Genomic DNA, 24,310 nt, shown 5'->3' with positions numbered 1-24,310 from the left:
CAAGGAATCTAATGGTAATAAGAGAGGATTAATATTAGCAAAGAGAAGTCCAAAGAAACATGTTTTCAATTAAAGCACATAATTAGGAAGGCAAATGTAAAACCATGCAAATAGTATGAATAAGTGGGTAAAGAGTAGATAAAAACCACTCAATTGAGCACAAGATAAACCATAAAATAGTGGTTTATCAACCTCCCCACACTTAAACATTAGCATGTCCTCATGCTAAGCTCAAGAGAAACTATAAAGATGAAGAGGAATGGTAGATTAATATGAAATACAACCTATCTATATGAATGCAACTACATGCAAAATGTTTCTACCTACTTAGTTAAAAGTAAACAAATCTTTCAAGAAGAAATATGAACTGGATTTCACTAATTCAAATCATGAAAATGAAGTACAAATAGACTTACAAGAAGAAAATAGCTCATGAAAATAGGGAACAAGGAATTGAGCATCGAACCCTCACTGGTAGTGTATACACTCTAATTACTCAAGTGTTTAAGGTTCGATTCTCTCAATTTTCTACTATCCTTGCTTTCTAAGGCTTGCTCTTCATCTAACAATCAACAAAAATTTAATGCACAGATACACATATCAAGAGGTCTTTTAAGGATTGTAATAGGGTTAGGGTCAAGGTAGGATTGTATTTGGCCAAGTAGACTAAAATCTGAATCCTTAATTAACTTAAACTTTCCACCTAACTTTAGACAATCCATGTAATCAAAATACAAAACCTAACTATCCATTAACCATGTTTTCCACATATTCATGTATTCTAATTTCAAGTACAGTACATATGCATTGCTTTCACTACTTACTTTGGGACATTTTGTCCCCTTTTACTTATTTGCTCTTTTTCTCTTCTTTTTCTCTTTTTCTTCTTCTCCTTTTTTTTTATTTTATATATATATATTTTTTTTTCTTTTATTTTTTTTCAATGCATATGATTAAATTATTGAATGCATGAACATGTCCTATTTCTTTCACATTTTTAGAAAATTCTAACATACTCAATTCTCAAACCAAATATTTTCAATCCCAATTTCCCCACACTTAATTTATGAGCACTCTCACTAGTCTAAGCTAACCAAGGATTCACATTAAGGACATTATTGTTTTTTGCTTAGAGTTAATGATGTGCTAAAGTAAGGAACAAAGGGGTATAATAGGCTCAACATTGGTTTGCAAAGGATAATGAAAGGTAAGGCCATATGGGTATGTAAGCTTAGTAAAACAAAGGCCTCAATCATGTAAGTGTATGCATACATCAAATAATAGAAATATAGAATTAAGCAAGACAAAGATCACAATTTTAGAGAGAAAAATACACACTAAAAAAAATAAAATATTGGTTGATAAAATGTAACCGATTCAAATAGGCTCAAAATCTCACAGGTTTTGTGTGTTCGAGCTCTAAACCATGTTCCAGTATAATATCTCTTCAAACAAGTGTAACATTAAATTTTATTCAAATTAGTGAAATGCTCTAAAAGGTTTCTTGAAAAAGAAAATATTACTTTAACCAAGTGGTAAAATGTGCAAAAAATCAAACAAATATGCAATCAAACATGCAAATGCAACAACTAACAAGGAAAATAAAACATTGGTGTTTGAGAAGGAAATACTAACCCACGGAAGTCAGTATCGACCTCCCCACACTTAAAGATTACACCGTCCTCGGTGCATGCTAAGACGTGCAAGTGGACGGGTTGCTTCAACTGATGCTTTTCTCATCAAGAAATGTGTGTAGGAACTTGTTTGTCTCTCCCATGTAAACGTCTTCCGGTTCTCTTCCTGGTGGCCATCCTGAAAGAAAAAGGGAAGAAAAGTAACCCAAAACAAAGATAAAAAACAAATAAAACATGGGTTGGTTAATGCCAAATAATGAGGGTCTCAATTACATGGTAGCTACAACATGCCAGTGAGAAAACAATAGAAGCCATGGCATACCAGTGGTACAAAATTTGCAACAAAGGGGAGGAGTATGGGTAATGAAAATATCAATATAAGTTCATGTCAATACAAATGAAGTGCAAGTATCATAAAAGATTAGCATTGGCAGATAATTAATATCATCCCATAGTGTAAAACAAGTTACTAAGCACCAAAGTAATTCAAGAGAAGATGTAACAGTTGAATAAGAAAATTTTTAACACCAATGAGAAAAATAAAAACATGCACAAGATTAAAATGCAATGAATGAAAGTATGTAAATAAATTAAAATAAAATAAAATAAAAGATAATAAGAATGAGAAGGGAAAGAAGGGAAGAAGAAGTAAGTAAGAAAGGAGGTAGGAAAAATTAGGATAAGCTGTGCGGCACAAGCGACGCGGACGCGTGGGGCACGCGGTCGCGTGACTTGCGCTTTAAGTTAATCGACGCGGTCGCGTCGGTCACGCGGTCGCGTGACACGTTTTATGCAACTGGCGCGAGGGCAGCCTTGCGGTCGCACAACTCTCCGTTCAAAATATTATTTTGCCAAATTTTGGGTGACGCGATCGCGTGGATGCCCATTTTTGGAAAACGACGCGGCCGCGTGGGGCACGCGTTCGCGTCAGAAGGCTTGGGCTTCCAGCACGAGTCCGGCCCAATTCCAGCTCAACTTTCGGCCATACACCCTTGTTACGTCGATTTTCATGGCACACGGCCGCGTGGGGCACGCGGTCGCGTGGGAGGCCAAAGTTCCCACATGACGCGGTCGCGTGAGTGACACGGTCGTGTGGGGTCAAATTATGCTAAAGGCGCGCCTCCAGCCACGCTTTCGCGTGACTCTCTGTTCAATTCTTTTCTCCCCAACGCACTAGTGACGCGGACGCGTCAGCGACGCTGCCGCGTCACGTGCGTATTTTTTTTTTGTAAAATGCAGAATGTAATGCTTAATGTGAATGCTATGCATGATTCCAGGTTCAATAAAATAAAATAAAATTCAAAACAAACAAAACTAAATAAAATTAAAATTGAAAAAGGAACGATCATACCATGGTGGGTTGTCTCCCACCTAGCACTTTTAGTTAAAGTCCTTAAGTTGGACATTTGGTGAGCTTCCTATTATGGTGACTTGTGCTTGAACTCATCCAGAAATCTCCACCAATGTTTGCATCTCCAGTAGCCTCCGGGGTCCCAAACTAAGCATGTAAAGCCCTTAAGAAGCTTCAAACAGATTCTTAGGCTCCCGGGGTAACAAGTGTCAGAGCAGATTCCAGGATCCCAAATCTTGCTTTTACACCCATCTTTGTCGGGATATGTATTTTTCCAACTGGGTGATAAGTAATTTGAATTCTCACTGCAGCTACCAAACAGCTTCCTAGACCCATTCAGTTGAGCTTTACACCAACCTTTGCGTTTAAACTTAAAGCTTCCAACCATGATGAACCTTGCAGGACAATTCTTACCCCTGGCCATCTTCCTCTTACTCTTAATGTTACAAAGAGCTCTAAGTTGACCATCCGTCTCCAGTAGCCCATATTAAAGTGGAATTAGAAAGCTAAGGGATATGAATTTTACCCACTTGAATGTTGTGAAGGATGATGGCAACTTAGGGGGAGGTATTTTTAATGAAATTGCAAGCTCCACTCCCTTGTGCTCTTTTCTGATAATTACCACCTCTTTGCAAGCTTCTTTAATTTCAACCTTTTCCTCTTGGTAGCTTTCTTCCAATTCAATCTCCTCTTCACTACTTACCAAAGGCATAGGAGGTTGTGCTTCTTCTTCTTGAATCTCCATATCTTGGTTAACCTCTTCAAAGTCTTTAGCCATGATATACCTTGGAGGTTGTACACCCTCCTCAACATCAATTGCACCGTCTTGAAAGGAGGTTCTATGTCTTGACTTTCCCATAGAGGTTCAACATCTCCTAAGTCTTCAACCACTTCTTTCTCTGCAACTATTATGGCTTTCTCCACTTGTTCCAATACAAAGCCATGTTCCTCATTGTCCACCGAAGTTTCTAGTGTCTCCTTCATGCTTTGCTCTTCTTTTGATTCTCCACATGTAGCCATAGGAGTTCTTTGAGTGCTCAGATATTGGGAAGCTATTATATTTACTAACTCGCCTAAGGCGGCCGCAAAATTTAGCACACTCTTATTCATCCTTTCTTGCCTTTGAAGAATAACACGAAGTCTGTCATCCATTGGAGGTTGGGGTGGATATGAGGATTCATTGGTTGGGAGAGAGGATTCATAATAGGAAGGTGGTTCATCTTAATAATGATATGGAGATGGTGAATATTGAGGTGGTGGTTCATGAGAGTAGTTGTGTTGGAAAGGTGGTGGTTCTGTGTATGGTTCATTTGGCTCATAAGGTGGTTGGTATGGTGGATACGGGTTAGGTTCATATGGAGGTGAATGGTTGTAGTTGGCTTGTGAGTGTGGTGGTTCAAAGTTGTGTTGAGGAGGTTCATAGGCATATGATGGGGGTCCATCATATCTATCATCTTGGTATGCATCGTGGAATGGTCTTTGTCTGTGGAACTGTGGAAGGTGTTGTTGCCGGAAGGGTTGATCAGATCCTCGTGGCTCCTTCCATCTCTGATTGTTTTGACCTTGATGCATGTTCCTGTTATAATTTCCATTCCTTGCAACAACATTGGAACCAAACTCAAAGCGAGAGGGGTGAGAACTCATAATAGTAAATAAAAATTAAAAACGAAAAATAAGAACAAATTTTAAATTAAAAAGTTATTGAAAATTAAATTTTGAATTTTAAATTTTGAAATTTTGAAATTTGAAATTTGAAATTTGAAATTTGATTTTTAAATTTTGAAATTTTAAATTTGAATTTTAAATTTTTTAATTTGAATTTTGAAAATTGAAATTTGAAATTTTGAAATTTGAATTAAAATTTTGGATTTTTGAATTTAATGAGGAAAGAGAAAAACAATAAAATGACACCAAACTTAAAATTTTTAGATCAAAACGAAGAAAACAACTAAGAACAACTTGAAGATCAAGATGAACACCAAGAACAAATTTTTGAAAAAAAAATTTTAATAACTAAATAAAAACCAATAACCTCTTAATTTACGAAAAAGCAAAAATAAAAAAATAAAAACAATAAAACAGGTAAAAAGCAAATATTTACAATAACCAATAATAAGGCACACGTCTGCAATTCCCCGGCAACGGCGCCATTTTGATGAGAGGAACTTTTGCGTCGTCTAGAAATTTGCAGATAAATCCTCGTTGCAAGTATAGTTTCTAAACCATCAAAAGTCCTTTCATACAAACATTTTGATTGTCACAAGTAACAAACCCCTTTAAAATTGATAACCGAGTATTTAAACCTCGGGTCGTCTTCTCAAGGAATTGCAGGAAAATATGTTCTTATTATTGGTTATGAGTTTGTAAATTGGGGGTTTTGAAAGTAAGGAAGCAGTATGTTGAATGATAAGAAGAATAAAATAAATAACTATAAAATAGACTCTTGGCAAGGTATGAAAACTGGAAGTCCTATCCTGGCTATCCTTATCAATTGTAATGAGAATTAGATTTTTCTCCCACTTTTTTAACCTCTAACTATGAAGGTAAGTTAAGTGGATGAATTAATTCTGATTCCTCAAGTCCTAGTCTTTCCTTGGGAAAAGTTAGAGTTATTGGAACCTGAATTAATTCTTGAAGAATTCCAATTTTTAATCAACAATGAGTTTGATAACTCAAGTGTCTCCAATGACTCAATCAAAGCCAAAAGAGAAAAATCTAAATTATTTATATAGATAAAAGAAAGCAATCATAAATCTGAAATACCTCAATTAGCACTAATAAAGATATCAAATGTAACATGAAAGAGTTCATAAATTAAATTAGAAAAATAAATAAAAGGAACATTGAACCTGTGATGAAGAAGAAATAATCCTAAATCCTAAAACTAAATTCTAAGAGAGAGGAGAGAACCTCTCTCTCTAAAAACTACATCTACTCATAAATTTGTGAATGTGAAAGCTTTCTTATGAATGGATGCATTCCCCCACTTTATAGCCTCTAATCTGTATTTTCTGGGCTGCAAACTGGGTCAAAAACAGCCCAAAAATCGCCCCCAGCGTATTCTGGTACGTTCAGGTCGCGGGCAAGTGACGCGGAGGCGTCGTCCATGCGTCCGCGCGGGTTGCGTTCCTGCCAGGTCACGCGTCCACGTGACCCACGCGTTCGCATCACCTGGCGTTGAGGCAGCTATGGAAAATTATATATCAAATCAAAGCCCCGGCCATTAGCTTTCCAATGCAACTGGAACCGCGTCGTTTGGATCTCTGTAGCTAAAGTTATAGCCGTTTGAGTGCGAAGAGGTCAGGCTGGACAGCTTAGCAGTTTCTCCAACTTCTTGTATTCCTTCCACTTTTGCATGCTTCCTTTCCATCCTCTGAGCCATTTCTACCCTGTAATCTCTGAAAACACTTAACACATATATCAAGGCATCTAATAGTAATAAGAGAGGATTAATATTAGCAAAGATAAGTCCAAAGAAACATGTTTTCAATTAAAGCACATAATTAGGAAGGCAAATGTAAAACCATGTAAATAGTATGAATAAGTGGGTAAAGAGTAGATAAAAACCACTCAATTGAGCACAAGATAAACCATAAAATAGTGGTTTATCAGACATGTGAGAAGAAGACCGACAGAACACCTAGTCAAGAGGGTAAATGAGCTGGAAGATGGACAAGGGGTTAAAGGTAGAGGAAGACCTAAGAAAATCATCTATGAGGTGGTCAAATGAGATCTACATATAAATGGTCTCTCTATAGACATGATACATGATAGAGTTCAATGGTGTTGTTTGATTCATGTAGCCGACTTTACCTAGTGGGACAAGGCTTTATTGTTGTTGTAACCCTTATTGACAACATGAAGGTTTTGAAGGCTTTTTCCACAAAGGATGATAGCCCGCCTCTATATGATTGTGCTTCCAAGAAAAAGGTTAGACTTTTTCTAACATTGTAATTGCATATATGATGATGCACTACTATTTTCAAAAGTTGGGGAAGCTAATATTGGTGTGGTTTAATGCAAACCAATAAACAGGTTAGCCTGGAACCCCTGAGAAGGAAGAATGTGTTACTTGTTATTTTAGGGTTAGAGTTCTCCCCTGATGAGCTTCTGATCCTTGAACAAATCTATAATGAATCGAGTGTCGTGCAATCAAGGCTTGAAAGGAAATATGAGATTGTTTGGCTCCCAATTGTGGAACTCCATGAATCTGAATAGACACAACAAAAGCAAAGGTAGTTTGAGGACCTGATGTTAACCATGCCATAGTTCTCTGTGTATCATCCTTTAGCGATAAGCAAGTCGGTCACCCGATTCATCTAGAGGAAATGGAAGTACAAGAACATGCCAATTCTTGTGGTTCTGGATCCTCAAGGTAGGGTTGCTTTTGCCCTAATGATATTCACATGATGTAGATTTGGTGATCTACTGCCTTCCCCTTCACAAGCATCAAAGAAGAAGCTCTGTGGAGGGAGGAGACCTGGAGACTTGAACTGTTCGTGAATGACATCCACACAGAAATATTGAATTAGGTGAGTATAAACTTTGGCATTCAAATAAACCATAAATTTTATTCCCAATTCTAGAAATCATTTTGATTATGCTTTAGTGAAATGCTTAATAAATGTCATAGCCAGGACCTAATAATTATACTTCAAATATAAGTAGGGCTAAAAATAAGTCAGTAGTATGTCAGGAGTCTGTAACCTAGTTTGTATTAGACTTTACCTTACCTTTATAAAATAGGTTTAAGTCCATACTAATTTAAAAGTTTAATTATATTAATAGGTTAGGTCCAGGCTTACAAAATAGTCTAATAGACCTGTCAAACCTGTTTGAATTTGTTAAAATATAAATAAATACAAAAATATTGTTTATAATTAAAATAATTATTAAAAATTTTAAATTTGTTATATTTTATTTAAATATTTTTGTAAAAAAATTAATTTTTTAAATATTTTTTATTTTAATAAAAAATTATATATATCATGTCTTTTATCAAGCTCTAAGCTAGACTAGATTCAATAATAGGCCAGACTTAGTACTTAAATAAAGCCTATAACAAGCTACAGACCAGGATGAAGCTTGTTAAATACATTACAGACTTGACTTGTTTTCACCCCCTAAATATAAATATATGACGTACGAACACTAATTTCACAAGTCACAATGGTAGAAACTACGGTGCATGGCTCTCATTTGAGTTTTAAAGGCAATGTGATGAGAAGTGTCACAAAATTCACATGAAGCCATCATAGATTTTGATCCTTGCACGAGTAAAGTTAATTATATTTATTTTGTCTAAACATCTTAATTTATTTCTTATGAAAAGCTTCCTTCCATACTAACATTATCTTTTCTACGATTGAGATGTTATATATCCTGTATTTCTGCAGACCAATCTACTTTAATTTTATATTTGGCCAGATCAAGGATGATTGATGGGAGGAATACCGTCGGTAAGGAATTTCACAAGATTTTTGCGTTGCAAGTATAACTCTCAACCGACAAATAATCTGCGAATCAAATTTTAAGGAATTGGTTGTCACAAGTTCAACCCCAAGAAAAGTAACCGAAGTATTCAAACCTCGGGTCGTCTCACAAGGAATGGACAAACATGTACTTCAACATTGGTTAGAATTCCGGGGTTGCAAGTCATGAGCAAGGATTTAAACTAAAAGACTTAATCAACAAGAAATCTCAGTATGCAAGAAACTAATTCCAGTAGATAAACCAAGGTATGAGCAATTTCAAACTAATAAGAGAACAAGTAATATAATTCTACTCTAAAACTAACAAGTAACTATAACTAGAATTAAGCAATTGAAATTTGGGTTTTTAAATATGAATAATAAAAGCAACTCTTGGCTAGGCATGGGTAATTGATATCACCATCCTTATCTACATACCAAATATTGATAATTATGAGATACCAACCCATTAAGTCTACTTCCCAAAAGCCTTAAGTACGTAATGCCTACTCCTAAACTTGAAGTACGTCAAATAGGTTTGATCACATCAACTCATAAGTCCCAACCTATCTACTAATTAGATTAGTAGTGGGTTAGTGTTAATGGGTATCAAATTTATCACCAAGGATTCTCAAATCACCAATTCAAGGAGACCCAATGACTCAAGGTCACTCAATTCCCTTAGCCTAGGCCAAGAGTAAGGAAAACTACTCCATAATCAAAGGAAACATATCATCAAACACATGGTAAGCATTACTAAAAGATATATTCAAAATGCAATTAAGTTGAAATTAACAAATACTCACTAACAATTATCAATGTAAAACTACTCAAACAACACAATTAACCATGGAAATCATCAATGTAACATTAACAATTCAAGATCCACAAGATTCATGAAATGGGTAGAAAATGACAATTGACAAGAAAACATAAATCTAACACAAGATCTAAACAAAATTATATTAAGGAATTCAAATTAAGTAATCAAAACTAGAAATCAACAGGATCCAATTCAGAGTTCAACAAGGGAAGATCAAATCAAACTAGATCTAGAGAGGAACAAGAGTTTCTCTCTCTAGAAGAACAAAAACAAAAAATTAGCTAAAAAATTGTGTCTAAGTGTGAATGAATGATCCCCCCCCCCCTTTCCCCTAGCATCCTTTGGTCTTTTCCATGCAGAACCAGCTGGAATTTGGGCCTCTTGAGCCTCAGAAATTGCCAGGCACGATTTCCTTTAATGAGGTCACGTGCAGCTTGATGCGCGTATGTGCCATGCACGCGTGCGCGCTGATTGAAATTCGCGATCCACGAATGCGTGTCCAATACGTGTGCGCGTCGATGGAGATTTTGCTAATCCACGCGGACGCGCCAATCTTCGCGTACCATTTCTAGCTTCCTGCATCCACGTGTGCGCGCGAGGTGCGCATGTGCGCTCATGCTGAATTTCCCAAAATCCAAATCTTCATATTCCTTCCATTTGTGCATGCTTTCTTTCTCTCTTCTAGGCCATTCTTGCCCTATAAACTCTGAAATCACTCAACAAACACGTCACGACATCGAATGATAATAAAAGAGGATCAAAATATGGCAATTTTAAGGCAAAAGAAGCATATTTTCCGTCATGTAGCAATATTAGGAAGGGAACACAAAATCATGCAATTTTTGTGAATAAGTGCGGAAATTATTGATAAAATCCCTCAAATTCTACACAATATAAACCACAAAATTGGGGTTTATCAATGATAAATTTATCTTCTTATATAGAAGGAATGACGCTGACTGGGTTAAAAAATTTGTAAGAAAAATCCTCTTCCCAAAGATACCAAATGAGGAAACTCTAGGAGAGTCACCGACTCCAACTACCATCCATGTATGACCCCAACTAGATTTGACCAACTACCCATCCTACCTCCTCTACGTTCTTGACAACCCATCTTTGTCTCAGTAGAGTCTTTCAGTGGCATGTTTCGGTCCTCTTTCCCATTACTTAGAAAAAGTGATTCAAAAGAAATAATATCTTTTGCCTATCCACCCAATTTGTCGACTTTTCTAAAAATGATGAAAAAAAGAATAGACCCTTTAACAAGAGAAAAAATCTTCTACCCGCAAGGTTGTACTGGCCTCACGAATTAACTTAGAGATGGTGTGTGTTGGGAAGATAAACGAAAGGGATCATCAAGTCCAAGAAGTCCTTGCCGTCATAACTCAGGAGAAACTCCAAATTCATAGCTGGCAAGAGCACAACATTAGATTGTTCTTCTGGACTCGCCTTGAGAGCATGCTCTTCTCCAAGATCCAGCTGAAACAAGCCAATGATGATGCTGACCTCGTGATGCAGGAACTGAAGAAGCTTCTTAGCTACGACAAGCTAAGTGGGTGGATTGTCACTACAAGAAAAATATTGAGTACTGTTGGATTTAGCATCACAAAATAGCAGCGAATTTACCAAAACTTGATGAGGGAAAATTAGATTTTCACACAAACTCACCGGCAAGTGTACCGGGTCGCATCAAGTAGTAATAACTCACAGAAGTGAGGTCGATCCCACAGGGATTGATGGATTGAGCAATTTTAGTTAGGTGATGAATTTATTTAAGCGAATAGTTGATAATTTGAGTGAAACATGATTAATAGAAGCTAAATTGCAAGTAAATAAAAGTGAGAGGGTAAATTGACTGAATCTTAAAGTGCAGAAGAAGTAAATTGCAGAAACTTAAAGTGCAAGAAAGTAAAAGAGCTGAAACTTAAATTGCAAGAAAAAAATGACTAAAACTTAAAGTGCAAGAAACTTAAATAGATGAAGCTAAATTGCTGGGAAATGTAAATTGCTTGAAGAATAAAAGGGATTTGGGTACTGGGATTTAGAATTGAACTAGAAAATGTAAATTAAAGTAAATCAAAGAGCTATGAGATGAAGAGATTCAGCTCAGTAGCAAAACAGAAATGGAAAATTGCTTGAAGATACAAACAGCAAGAAAACTTAACTCAATTATGAAATTCTAAAAGAGAAATTGAAGATCGAAGAAGAGAAATAAGCTCAGAAAGCAGATCTAGATCTCAATTACTCCCTTGATCAAACAGAAAAGAAATTGCAGAAGAAATGAAAATAAAAATAGCAAAGGAAATCCATATCTAACTCTCAATTCTTAGAAATGCAAAAAGGAAAAGTAAAAAATAATTCTAAGATCAAGAAATTCAATGGAATTTTTCAATCTCAATTCAAAAACCCAAAACAGAAAGTAGAAGTTGCAGAAGCAAGAACAAAATAGAAAGAAAACTAGATCTAATCCCAATTCCCCAAATTCAAAATGAAAACTAAAGTGAAAAACTAAAAATGAGCTAAAGGTCCTCTCTAAATCAAATCTACTCCTATTTATACACTTTCTATTTTGGTCTTCAAAGCTTGGAGTGGGCCTTTTTATTTGTGAAGAAAAGGATCCAAGATGGCAATTGATTGAAATTGGGTTGGAGGCATGCTCCAGTGGAGCGCTCCGTTGGGTTAGTGAACTTGGTGTTCACTCTTGTGGCTCCTCACGTGTGCAAATTGCTTCTTGCCTATAGCGTTTCCTTTGTGAACGGCACGTTCACTTCTCCAACGCTCGCCCTTGTTGAGTCTTCCTCCCCAAGAGAAGCACGAAAACGTTGCCAACAGAGAACACTGCGTTATAAATTTTGAACGCTACCCTTCCTTAGTGCATGCTTCCTTTCCCTTGGTGCTCCCTCTTCGAGCACTGCGTTGCTTTCCTTGAGCGCTGGGTTTTGCTCCCTTGTTTCCAAGCCTTGAGTCACGAGAAAGTTCACTAAAGTGAATGCTGCGTTTGAATTTTTTAGCGCTACCCTTGTTGCTTTGACGCGCACCCAGCTTCCCTTGGTTGAGCGCCCGAAAACGTTCACTAAAGTGAACGTGGCGTTCACTTGCTTGAACACTGGCTCTTGTTAAGCCTTGGTGCGCTGGTTTCCTTCATGGTTGTTCACTCTTTGAACGCTACGTTCATTCATTGAATGCTACGTTCATTCATTGAACGCTGCCTTTTGTTTCTCATTTCTTCACCCACAAGCAACCAAATAACTAATCAAAGTATCACCAAATTCACAAGGTCTTTGCATCTTTCATGAAATCAATTAATTCTAGCATAAAATTTATGATTTTTGTGTAAAATAAATGATGGTTGATTGGTTAAACATAATCATGAAAATCCACTCCAATTAGTTACTTATTGTGCAAGAAAGTGCATAAAACCTAATGAAACTAATGAAAAAATACTTGTAGAACTAGCATAAGATGACTTGTCATCACAACACCAAACTTAAATCTTATTGGTCCCCAAGCAAGCACTAAACATGAGAAGAAATGAAATAAAACAGGGAAGCATATATCCTTATTTAGCAGATAATTGAATTGAGATCATGGGATTTTATGCAGACAAGATACAGCTCACTTATTATTTGCTGATAGATAAGAAATGCTTCTTTGAGGATTCACTAGAGTTGCTGTTATAATTTCTTGCTCTTTGATTGATCCCTTTTTTATTTTTCCTTCATTATTTTGCTTAGAAAGCTTATTTCTCAATGGTAGCTCAGTGTCATGTGTTGCAACAGCCTTTTGACTCAATTTTTCTCAACACTTCTTCACTACAGACACTTGGCTCACAATTCTTCTTAGGAACATTGATGTCCAGCACCTCTTTGGGTTACTAAATGCTTTGTAACTAGGTTGCTCTTGATAATGGACTTTCGGTTGATAATCCTGGATTAGTTAATCCAAGTTACCAAGTTTTAAAAGACTCCTCAGAACCTAATTGTCCAAGCATATCCTAGTACAAGAAACATCACAGACATATGTCCTAAGGTCCAAGCTATTGGTGTCTAGCCTTATTGTTTATTTCTTTTATTTTGTTGCCAATCTTTGGATTTTCTTTTCTTTTTCTTTCTTACTTTTCTTCATTTCCCAGGGATGTTCATTAATAAAAGGTTTTATGACAGCAACTAAGTTCATACTACAAAGAGCATTCTATTATGCAGCTTTTATTATTAGGCTTATCATCCAATCAAGCAATTACCACCACAGAATTTTATTCTAATTCCTACCACATTGGACACTTACTCTCTATATCAAACATTTTCTCTCATTGATGCAAAAGGAAAACAAGACAGAATTTAAAGCAGATGAGTGATAACAAGCATAATGCGGATCCTAACAAGAAAACTACTCAAGATATGAAAGTGCAGAGTATAAAATATTTGGAGGCATATCATGTTTCAGATATGCATCATCCTTATTTAATTAAAACTATAAAAAGGACTCCACCACCTCTAGTTGTCGTGCTCTTTCCCTTTGCTGCATTCTCCTTTCTTCTTCTTCCTCTTCTTGCTTGTTTCTTGGGGTTCTTCAACAGGGCATCTTCGATCCCAAATATGGTCTATCTGACCCCAGAGCCCAGCATCCTTCAATCCTTGTTGCATGTGTGCTATATTTTTATTGGCTTGTGCTCTCTGATGGTCTACCAATTCTTGACATTGCTCAAATGGCTTGATCTGTTGGTTCAATGCTGGTATGCTATGGACTACATAGTCCAACTTTGCTTGAGTTGCTATATCATACTCCATTCTGTCCAAGTTCCTATGCTCTCCAATTGTATGATATATGTTCTTTCATTGATAGAGATTTTGGGTGTACTCCCCATAGTTAGCTTGTCGTAGGGACAATCTATTAAATTATTCTTAAAAGTTTGCTGATTGTTCCCTTTGCCCCTCAAGAATTCTTGCCTGAAACTCTCTCTATTGATCCAACATCTTGAGCTGGAAGTTTTCTTGCTTCTCCATCATTTGCTGCTGCCAATGCTGTTGTTGCTCACGATCCTTCAAATACTGCTCCTATTGCCTTAAGTATTGCTCCTATTGTTGCTCCTGTGCTCTCATGTATTGTTGAGACATTTCTTCAATGGCTCTTTGCATTTGGCTCAAGTCTATTGCACCAGAAGCTTGTTCCCCCTCCACCTGTGGTCTTCTCCTTCTTCCTTGATCTCTTCTCTCTTGCTGATTGTTAGTGTCAGTAACACCTTCCATGCTTTGCTTGGTGACCCCTCTGCTTCCTTTTACCTTCTCTGTATCTTCATCTTCAAAGAGTACTCCTGCTCTTTTGCACAGCCTCAGAATAGTACTTGGGTGACCAAGCCTACTTGATTTTTCAGTGTCCTCAGCCATCTCTTGGATGCTATCTGCTATGAGCTATGGAATATTGATTTCTCCTCCCCTCAGGATGCAATATATCAGAATTGCTCTCTTTATTGTGACTTCAGATGTATTTGCAGTAGGGAGGATGGATCTTCTCACTATCTCATACCAACCTTTGACTTCAGGTATGAGATCCATTCTCTTCAAGTGGCTTGGAGCTCCCTCTGAGTCCCTTTTCCAGTCCTTGCCTTCAAAGCATAACACATTTAATATCTCATCAGGGTCATTCTCACCCTGCAGTCTTTCCTCAAAGCTAGGTTCTCCATATGATATCACCCTTATCTGTAAGACTCTCATAATGGATGGTGGGCTGAAATTTACCTCAACCCCCCTAACATAGCTCTTATAGGGAGGGTTGTCCTTGCTTGACCTCACAGCATTTGCATAAAACTCCCCTATCATGACTGCACTGATGTCTATGAGAGGCTCACACAAAAGTTCCCATCTCCTCTCTACGGTTATTCTTCTCATGATGGGATATTTTCCATCTTTCAGCCTGAACCCCATCTCTAGAATGACTTTCTTTGACTCCATTAGCCTATAATACCTTGATTCATGAAATTGAGACTTAAATTTCTTGGTATCATAGGTTGGTGGTTTGGCTACAGCTGGTTCCTTTCCTTTCCTTCTTCTAGAATTTGATGAAGCCATGAATTAGGAAAGAAGGAAGGGAGAAGAAATGCCTTGGTTAAAGCACGGTTATAATGGAAGGAATGGGAGGTAAGGTGTTGTGTGATGTCTTTGAGTGAGAGAAGGATGATGTAACGTGTGTGGGATGAATATATGAAGAAAGCAATGGTATGTGAGCTTGAGAAGTGCTACTGCCAATTTATAAAAGGGGAGGTATTGTTAGAGAGATGTATTGGTTAGGTTATGTGGCAATGAAGGGTGAGAATTGAGCAAATTATTGTTGAGGATCCATGAAATGGACGGTGTGCATGTGAAGATGGTTGAAGACAAGGATTGTTCCTCTATTGGGTGTATGGCTCGGCCTCCTAGGTGCTGATTTCTGCAGTATTGAGCTTTCCAAGCATGCACATGTGACTTGCTTTTCTCCTTGGGACAACCGTGCATGCATGAATTTTGTCCTTTTCTCAACCTTCTTCATACCTGACCACGTAAACCAAGGAAATGGTAAGCCAAAAATTAAATTTGGTACGGTGGTGTTTGTTAAGTGGAAAGTAATAAAGAAAAATAAAATTTTCTATATGTTCCTTATTTATGAAAAACCAACTATGCTCCTTAAGAATTGAACTAAATTTTGGTGAACACTAAACTTGCTCTTTGCTACGTGCTTTATATGAAATCTAATGAACATCTATCATAATTAGTATATTCATTATAAGGAACACTTTATTTGCTACCATGCTACCATAAACTCATAAAATGATGCAATGTATGGTTTATCTATTCATGAATTTGAACCCTTGAGTAAAAAATGATTTTCTTGAAATTCATAGCATATATAGACACCAAACTTATTGTTTGGCTATATACTTAAACAAAATAAATGAGTATATATCCTAAATTGGGTTTATGATCATTATGCTTGAAAAGCTCTTTTAAAGTGCCTTTAGGCACACCAAACTTAGGAATCAAACATATGCTTCAAAATGATGTGTACAGTTATCAAATCTGTTCATGAGAGCTCAAATTTATGCTAGAAAAACCATTAATTATTGAAATTAAAACCAAAGCAAGAATATTAAATCATGGGCTGCCTCCCATGAAGCGCTCTTTTATTGTCACTAGCTTGACATTGGTCCCTTGTTAGGGTGGCTGATGATTGTGGTGCCTCCGTTTGTTCCCTCTCACTGTGAGCCTTCTTCCTGTGCATTGATGATCAATCTCCACATGCTCCAGTGAGAGTATCCTATTAATGGTGTAGTAGTCATCAGTTTGTGGATCTGTTTACAACTGCTAGTATATCAATCTTACTCTATCCCCTTTTGAGAATCCTTCAGTTGGTATCCTTTTGTTCTTCCACCCTTTTGGAATCTTTTTCTTACTCTTCTTTCCTTTCTTCAATGGCCCTTCTTTCTTTGTAGTAGGTTTTGTGTCAGGGACTTCCTTCCCAATAATCAAATCTTCAATCTCTTCCTGCCTTCCCTTCTTAGCCTTCACATATTCCTTACCATCTTTTTCTTCTCTATTGTTTATCTCTTGCTTTACAAGTGAGATGATGAGTGCTTCATTGGACTTTTCTTTCCATTGCAAATCTTCTTCTTCAACCTTCAAGCAGCTTTTCTCTTTAACAGTGTGCTGTATTTTCTGGAAGACATTTAGAGTGATTTTCTCATCATTTATCCTCAGAGTCATTTTTCCTTGTTCCACATCAATGATGGCCCTTGTTGTGGCCAGGAAAGGTCTTCCCAATATAATAGAATCATTCCCCTCTTCATCTAAGTCCATGATTATAAAGTCTGCTGGGAATATGAATTTTCCTACTCTGACCAATAGATTTTCAATCACCCCCTTGGAAATTACCAAAGATCTATCCACTAGCTCCAATGACATCTGTGTAGGCTTCACTTCTTCTATAGATAGCCTTCTCATCATAGACAGAGGCATGAGGTTGATACTGGAGCCCAAATCACACAGTGCCTTGTCAATTACTGTGTTACCAATGGTACAAGGCAAGTAGAAGCTCCCAGGGTCTTTGAGTTTTGGTGGGAGGCCTTCTTGAGTCACTGCACTATATTCTTGGGTTAAAATCACTGTCTTCTTCTCATTCCAGCTCCTTTTCTTATTGATGAGCTCTTTGAGGAATTTTGCATACAGAGGCATTTGTTCTAGAGCTTCAGCAAGTGGAATATTAATTTTCAGCTTCTTAAAAACTTCTAGAAACTTGGGGAACTGTTGGTCTTTAAGCTCTCTATTGAACTTTTGAGGATATGGAATGGAAGGGGTGTATGGCTTCTCCTCCTTCTTGGAAGCTTGTGGAGGCTCCTCTATACTTTGCTTATCCTTCTTTGAAGATTGTGGCTATTCCTCTTTCTTCTTGAGTTTCTCTTGGTTCTTTTCCTCAATTGTTACTTGCTCTTTACTGTTGGCCTTGTCATCCTCAGCTGGCCTCTTGGTAGTTTCTTTGTCATTTGCCAAGGTTCTTCCACTCCTTAATTAGATGGCTTTGCATTCCTCTTTTGGATTGGAAATGGTGTCACTTGGTAATGTATTGGGTGCTCTTTCAGCCACTGTTTGCTTTGATAATTGACCAATTTGCCTCTCCAAGTTCCTCAGTGAAGCTTCATGGTTTTTGTTGGCTAGTTCTTGATGCTTGATCATCTGCTCCATCATCATCTCCAAGTTGGAGATCCTCTGAGATTCTTGGGATGGTTGTGGTTGATTATGGATGTTGAGGGTGAATGATAGTTATTTTGGTTAGTGGATGAGCTGTTGGGTGGATAGTAGTTGGGTTGGGGTTGATTGTTTTTTGGTTTTCTGTATGAATTTTGGTTAATGTTTTGATGGTTTTGATGGTTTGTGTTTCTGAAGTTGTTTTGGTTTGAGTTTCTTTGCCAAGATTGTTGGTTTTGGTTTTCTCCCCATTTCAGATTTGGGTGGTTTCTCCAGGATGAGTTGTAAGTGTCTCCATGGAAGTCATTTGATCCAGAACTTGATTGTGCATGTACTGCACTTGCTCTTGCTGCTGCTCCTCATAATTTTCCTCCTGTTGTCCCCATACCACTGGTGGTTAGTTAGTTGTACTCACTGCTGCAAGTTGCAATCCATCCATCCTCTTTGACATTGTTTCAATCTGCTGTTGGAGCTGCTGGTGCATGAGTTTGTTCTGAGCTAGTATGGTATCAACTTCTTCAAGCTCAAATACTCCTTTCTTTGGGGCTGCTTGCCTTTCAGAGGAATAGAAATACTCATTGACCACCATGTCTATGAGATCATGTGCCTCTTGAGCAGTTTTCATCATTTGCAAGGATCCTCCTGATGAATAGTCCAAAGCTTTCCATGAAGGTAAGGATAAGCCTTCATAGAAATTCTGCAACTCCACCCATTCACTGAACATTCCTTCTGGGCACCTTCTAATTAGAGCTTTATACCTCTTCCAAGCTTCATACAATGATTCTCCTTCCTGCTGTCTAAAGGTTTACACATCAGTTTTTAGCTTGATAACTCTCTGGGGTGGATAGAATTTGGCTAAAAATTTGCTAACCAAATCATCCCAGGTGGTAATGCTCTCTTTAGGGAAGGTTTCTAACCAATGTGTGGCTTTGTCTCTCTGTCAAAATGGGAATAAAAGAAGCTTGTATATATCAAGATTGACTCCATTGGTTTTGACAGTGTCACAAATTCTCAAAAATACAGAGAGGTGGTGGTTTGGATCTTCAGCAGCACTTCCTCCATATTGACAATTGTTTTGAACCAGGGTAATCAAATGAGACTTGAGTTCAAAGTTATTGACATTGACATTGGGAGTTAGGATGCTACTCCCATAATTTCTTGGGTTGGGGATAGTGTATGAAGCTAAAACTCTTCTCTGAGACTAGCCATTGTTGTTGGCCACTGGTGCACGAAATTACAATCACACTTTTGCAACTCCGCACAACTAACCAGCAAGTGCACTGGGTCGTCCAAGTAATACCTTACGTGAGTAAGGGTCGATCTCACAGAGATTGTCGGCTTGAAGTAAGCTATGGTTATCTTGTAACTCTTAATCAGGATATCAATAATTCTCAGTTTTAATTGTAAAAAGTAAAAGAACATGAAATAAATACTTGTTATGCAGTAATGAAGAACAGGTTGAGGCTTTGGAGATGCTTTATCTTCTGAATCTCTGCTTTCCTACTATCTTCTTCTTCATGCACGCAAGGCTCCTTCCATGGCAAGCTTTATGTTGGGCATCACCGTTGTCAATGGCTACTTCCCGTCCTCTCAGTGAAAATGTTCCAAATGTGCTGTCACCGCACGGCTAATCATCTGTCGGTTCTCGATCATGTCGGAATAGGATCCATTGATCCTTTTGCGTCTGTCACTATGCCCAACACTCGCGAGTTTGAAGCTCGTCACAGTCATCCCTTCCTAGATCCTACTCAGAATACCACAGACAAGCTTTAGACGTTTCGGATCTCAGGAATGGCCGCCAATAATTCTAGCCTATACCACGAAGGTTCCAATCTTAGATTAGAAACCCAAGAGATACACATTCAAGCTTGATTGCATGTAGAACGGAGGTGGTTGTTAGGCACGCATTCATAGGTGAGAATGATGATGATTGTCACGGATCATCACATTCATCAGGTTGAAGTGCGAATGAATATCTTAGAATAGAAGCAAGCGTGATAGAATAGAAAAAAGTAGTAATTGCATTAATTTATGAAGAACAGCAGAGCTCCTCACCCCCAAAAATGGAGTTTAGAGACTCATCCCGTAGAAGATACAATATGAAACATGTAAAGTGTCATGAGGTACAAGATGAATCACTAAAAGTAGTTTTTATAGTAAACTGGTGACCTAGGGTTACAGAAAATGAGTAAGCTAGGGTGTTTACTGTAAAAATCCACTTCCGGGGCCCACTTGGTGTGTGCTTGGGCTGAGCATTGAAGCTTTCATGTGTAGAGACTTTTCTTGGAGTTAAACGCCAGCTTTTGTGCCAGTTTGGGCGTTTAACTCCAGCTTTTGTACCAGTTCTGGAGTTAAACGCCAGAATTCTTGAGCTGACTTGGAACGCCTATTTGGGCCATCAAATCTCGGGCAAAGTATGGACTATTATATATTGCTAGAAATTCCAGGATGTCTACTTTCCAACGCAATTGAGAGCGCGCCAATTGGGCTTCTGTAGCTCCAGAAAATTTACTTCAAGTGCAGAGAAGTCAGAATCCAACAGCATCTGCAGTCCTTTTTCAGCCTCTGAATTAGATTTTTGCTCAGGTCCCTCAATTTCAGCCAGAAAATACCTGAAATCATAGAAAAACATAAAAACTCATAGTAAAGTCCAGAAAAGTAAATTTTAAATAAAAACTAATAAAAATATAATAAAAACTAACTAAAATATACTAAAAATATACTAAAAACAATGCCAAAAAGCGTATAAATTATCCGCTCATCACAACACCAAACTTAAATTGTTGCTTGTCCCCAAGCAACTGAAAATCAAATAGGATAAAAAGAAGAGAATATACAATGAATTCCAAAAACATCTATAAAGATCAGTATTAATTAGATGAGCGGGGCTTTTAGCTTTTTGCCTCTGAACAGTTTTGGCATCTCACTTTATGCTTTGAAGTTCAGAATGATTGGCTTCTATAGGAACTCAGAATCCAGATAATGTTATTGATTCTCCTAGTTAAGTATGTTGATTCTTGAACACAGCTACTTTATGAGTCTTGGCCGTGACCCTAAGCATTTTGTTTTTCAGTATTACCACCGGATACATAAATGCCACAGACACATAACTGGGTGAACCTTTTCAGATTGTGACTCAGCTTTGCTAAAGTCCCCAATTAGAGGTGTCCAGAGCTCTTAAGCACACTCTTTTTCCTTTGGACCACGACTTTAACCGCTCAGTCTCAAGTTTTTACTTGACACCTTCACGCCACAAGCACATGGTTAGGGACAGCTTGGTTTAGCCGCTTAGGCCAGGATTTTATTCCTGTGGGCCCTCCTATCCACTGATGCTCAAAGCCTTGGATCCTTTTTATTCTACCCTTGCCTTTTGGTTTAAAGGACTATTGACTTTTTCTGCTTGCTTTTTCTCCCTTTTTTTTTTCCTCACTTTTTCTTCTTTTTTTTCTCTTTTTTTTTTTTACATTCACTACTTTTTCTTGCTTCAAGAATCATTTTTATGATTTTTCAGATCATCAATAACATTTCTCCTTTTCCCTCATTCTTTCAAGAGCCAACAATTTTAACATTCATAAACAACAATTTCAAAAATATGCACTATTCAAGCATTCATTCAGAAAAACATAAAGTATTGCCACCACATCAAAATAATTAAACTGTTTTAAAATTTGAAATTCATGTACTTCTTTTTCTTTTTCAATTAAAAATATTTTTTATTTAAGAAAGGTGATGGATTCATTCTCATAGCTTTAAGGCATAGACACTTAGACACTAATAATCATGTAATAAGACACAAACATAAATAAACATAAAGCATAAAAATTTGAAAAACATAAAATAAAGAATAAGGAAATTAAAAAACGGGTCCACCTTAGTGATGGCGGCTAGTTCTTCCTTTTGAAGATCTTATGGAGTGCTTGAGCTCCTCAATGTCTCTTCCTTGCCTTTGTTGCTCCTCTCTCATAACTCTTTGGTCTTCTCTAATTTCATAGAGGAGGATAGAATGCTCTTGGTGCTCCACCCTTAGTTGTCCCATATTGGAACTTAATTCTCCTAGGGAGGTGTTGATTCGCTCCCAATAATTTTGTGGAGGAAAATACATCCCTTGAGGCATCCCAGGGATTTCATGATGAGGAATTTCCTCATGCTCTTGTTGAGGTCCATGAGTGGGCTCTCTTGTTTGCTCCATCCTTTTCTTAGTGATGGGCTTGTTCTCTTCAATAAGGAGTCTTGGCCACAACTTCATAGAAGTGGTCTTGATGGACCTTTGAGATGAATATCTCCATCTCCCATGACTCGAAGGTGGAAGCAATTACCTTTCCTTTTCTCTTTCTAGAGGTTTCTCTGGCCTTAGGTGCCATAAATGGTTATGGAAAAACAAAAAGCTGAGCTTTTCCACACCAAACTTAAAAGGATTGCTCGTCCTCGAGCAAAAGAATAAAGAAAGGAGGAAAAGAAGAAGAGATGGGGGAGATAGAGGTGTGTGAATTGTTCGGTCAAGGGGGGTTTTAGGTGGTTATGATGTGGAAAAGGAAGGAGTGATGGTTTGAATTTGAGTGGGTGGGTGCAGGTGGTTTGTATGATGGTCTTGGAGGAGTAATGGAGGTGATTGGTAGAGGTTATTTTGGGAAGAGTATTATGAAAAGGTGTGAAGAAGTGAAAGAGAGTGAGTTGAGGTTGGTGGAGATCCTGTGGGGTCCACAGATCCTGAGGTGTCAAGGATTTCTCATCCCTGCACCAATTAGGCGTGCAAAACGCCCTCTACTGCCAATCCTGGCGTTAAACGCCAGGTTGCTGCCCATTTCTGGCATTTAACACCAGCGTCTTGCCCTTTTCTGGCGTTAAACGCCCAGAATGGTGCCAGACTGGGCGTTTAATGCCCATTCTGCTGCCCTTACTAGCGATTAAACGCCAGTAAGCTTCTCCTCCAGGGTGTGCTGTTTTTAATACTGTTTTTCATTCTGTTTTTGTTCTTTCAGTTGTTTTTTGACTTCACATGATCATCAACCTATAGAAAACATAAAATAACAATGGAAAATAAAAATTTAACATAGATAAGTAAAATTGGGTTGCCTCCCAACAAGCGCTTCTTTAATGTCAGTAGCTTGATAGTGGACTCTCATGGAGCCTCACAGATACTCAGAGCATGATGATGGCCTCTTAATACCAAACTTAGAGTTTGGTTGTGGCCTCCCAACACCATACTTAGGGTTTAAATGTGGGGGTTTTATTTGACTCTATATTGAGAGAAACCTTTCATGCTTCTTCCCTTTCCTGTCTGCAAACCATGGTGCTTCCTGAATGGCAAAGAGTTGCTCATCTGGAAAGGTTTCAGAGATCTCAGTAGGAGGGTGGGACGCCCCTACTACTGGTTCTATCCGGGATAGGTGATCAGCTACCTGGTTCTCTGTCCCTTTTCTGTCTCTTATTTCTATATCAAACTCTTGCAGAAGCAACACCCATCTTATGAGCCTAGGTTTTGAATCTTGCTTTGTGAGTAGGTATTTAAGAGCAGCATGGTCAGTATACACAATCACTTTTGAACCTACTAAATAGGATCTAAACTTGTCAATGGCATAAACCACTGCAAGTAACTCTTTTTCTGTGGTTGTGTAATTATTTTGTGCATCATTTAAAACACAGCTAGTATAGTAAGTGACGTGCAGAAGCTTGTTATGCCTCTGTCCCAACACTGCACCAATGGCATGGTCACTGGCATCACACATTAGTTCGAATGGTAATGTCCAGTCTGGTGCAGAGATGACTGGTGCTGTGATCAGCTTAGCTTTCAGGGTTTCAAACGCTTGCAGACACTCTGTGTCAAATACAAATGGCGTGTCAGCAGCTAGCAGATTGCTCAGAGGTTTTGCAATTTTTGAAAAATCCTTTATAAACCTCCTATAGAATCCTGCATGTCCCAGAAAGCTTCTGATTGCCTTTACATTGGCAGGTGGTGGTAATTTTTTAATTACTTCCACTTTAGCTTGATCCACCTCTATTCCCTTGTTTGAAATTTTATGCCCAAGGACAATTCCTTCAGTCACCATGAAGTGACATTTTTCCCAGTTTAAAACTAGGTTGGTCTCTTGGCATCTTTTCAAAACAAGTGTTAAATGGTCAAGACAGGAGCTGAATAAGTCTCCAAATACTGAAAAGTCATCCATGAAGACTTCCAGAAATTTTTCCACCACATCAGAGAAAATAGAGAGATGCATCTCTGAAAGGTTGCAGGTGCATTGCACAGACCAAAAGGCATCCTTCTGTAGGCAAATACTCCAGAAGGACATGTGAATGCTGTTTTCTCTTGGTCCTAAGGATCC

The 24,310-nt window shown here is 37.8% G+C and overlaps 1 pseudogene; it reads left to right on the top strand.

Moving 5' to 3' along the window:
* The first annotated feature begins 6,765 nt into the window (after positions 1–6,765).
* LOC112769957 (protein SIEVE ELEMENT OCCLUSION B-like) overlaps positions 6,766–24,310 on the top strand; it is a 59,486-nt pseudogene continuing 41,941 nt past the window's right edge.

The sequence above is a fragment of the Arachis hypogaea genome, chromosome 18 (assembly GCF_003086295.3).
Source record: "Arachis hypogaea cultivar Tifrunner chromosome 18, arahy.Tifrunner.gnm2.J5K5, whole genome shotgun sequence".
NCBI classification, from domain to species: domain Eukaryota; kingdom Viridiplantae; phylum Streptophyta; class Magnoliopsida; order Fabales; family Fabaceae; genus Arachis; species Arachis hypogaea.
The sequence above is the reverse complement of the archived record's forward strand: the minus strand, read 5'-3'. Positions and strand labels throughout refer to the sequence as shown.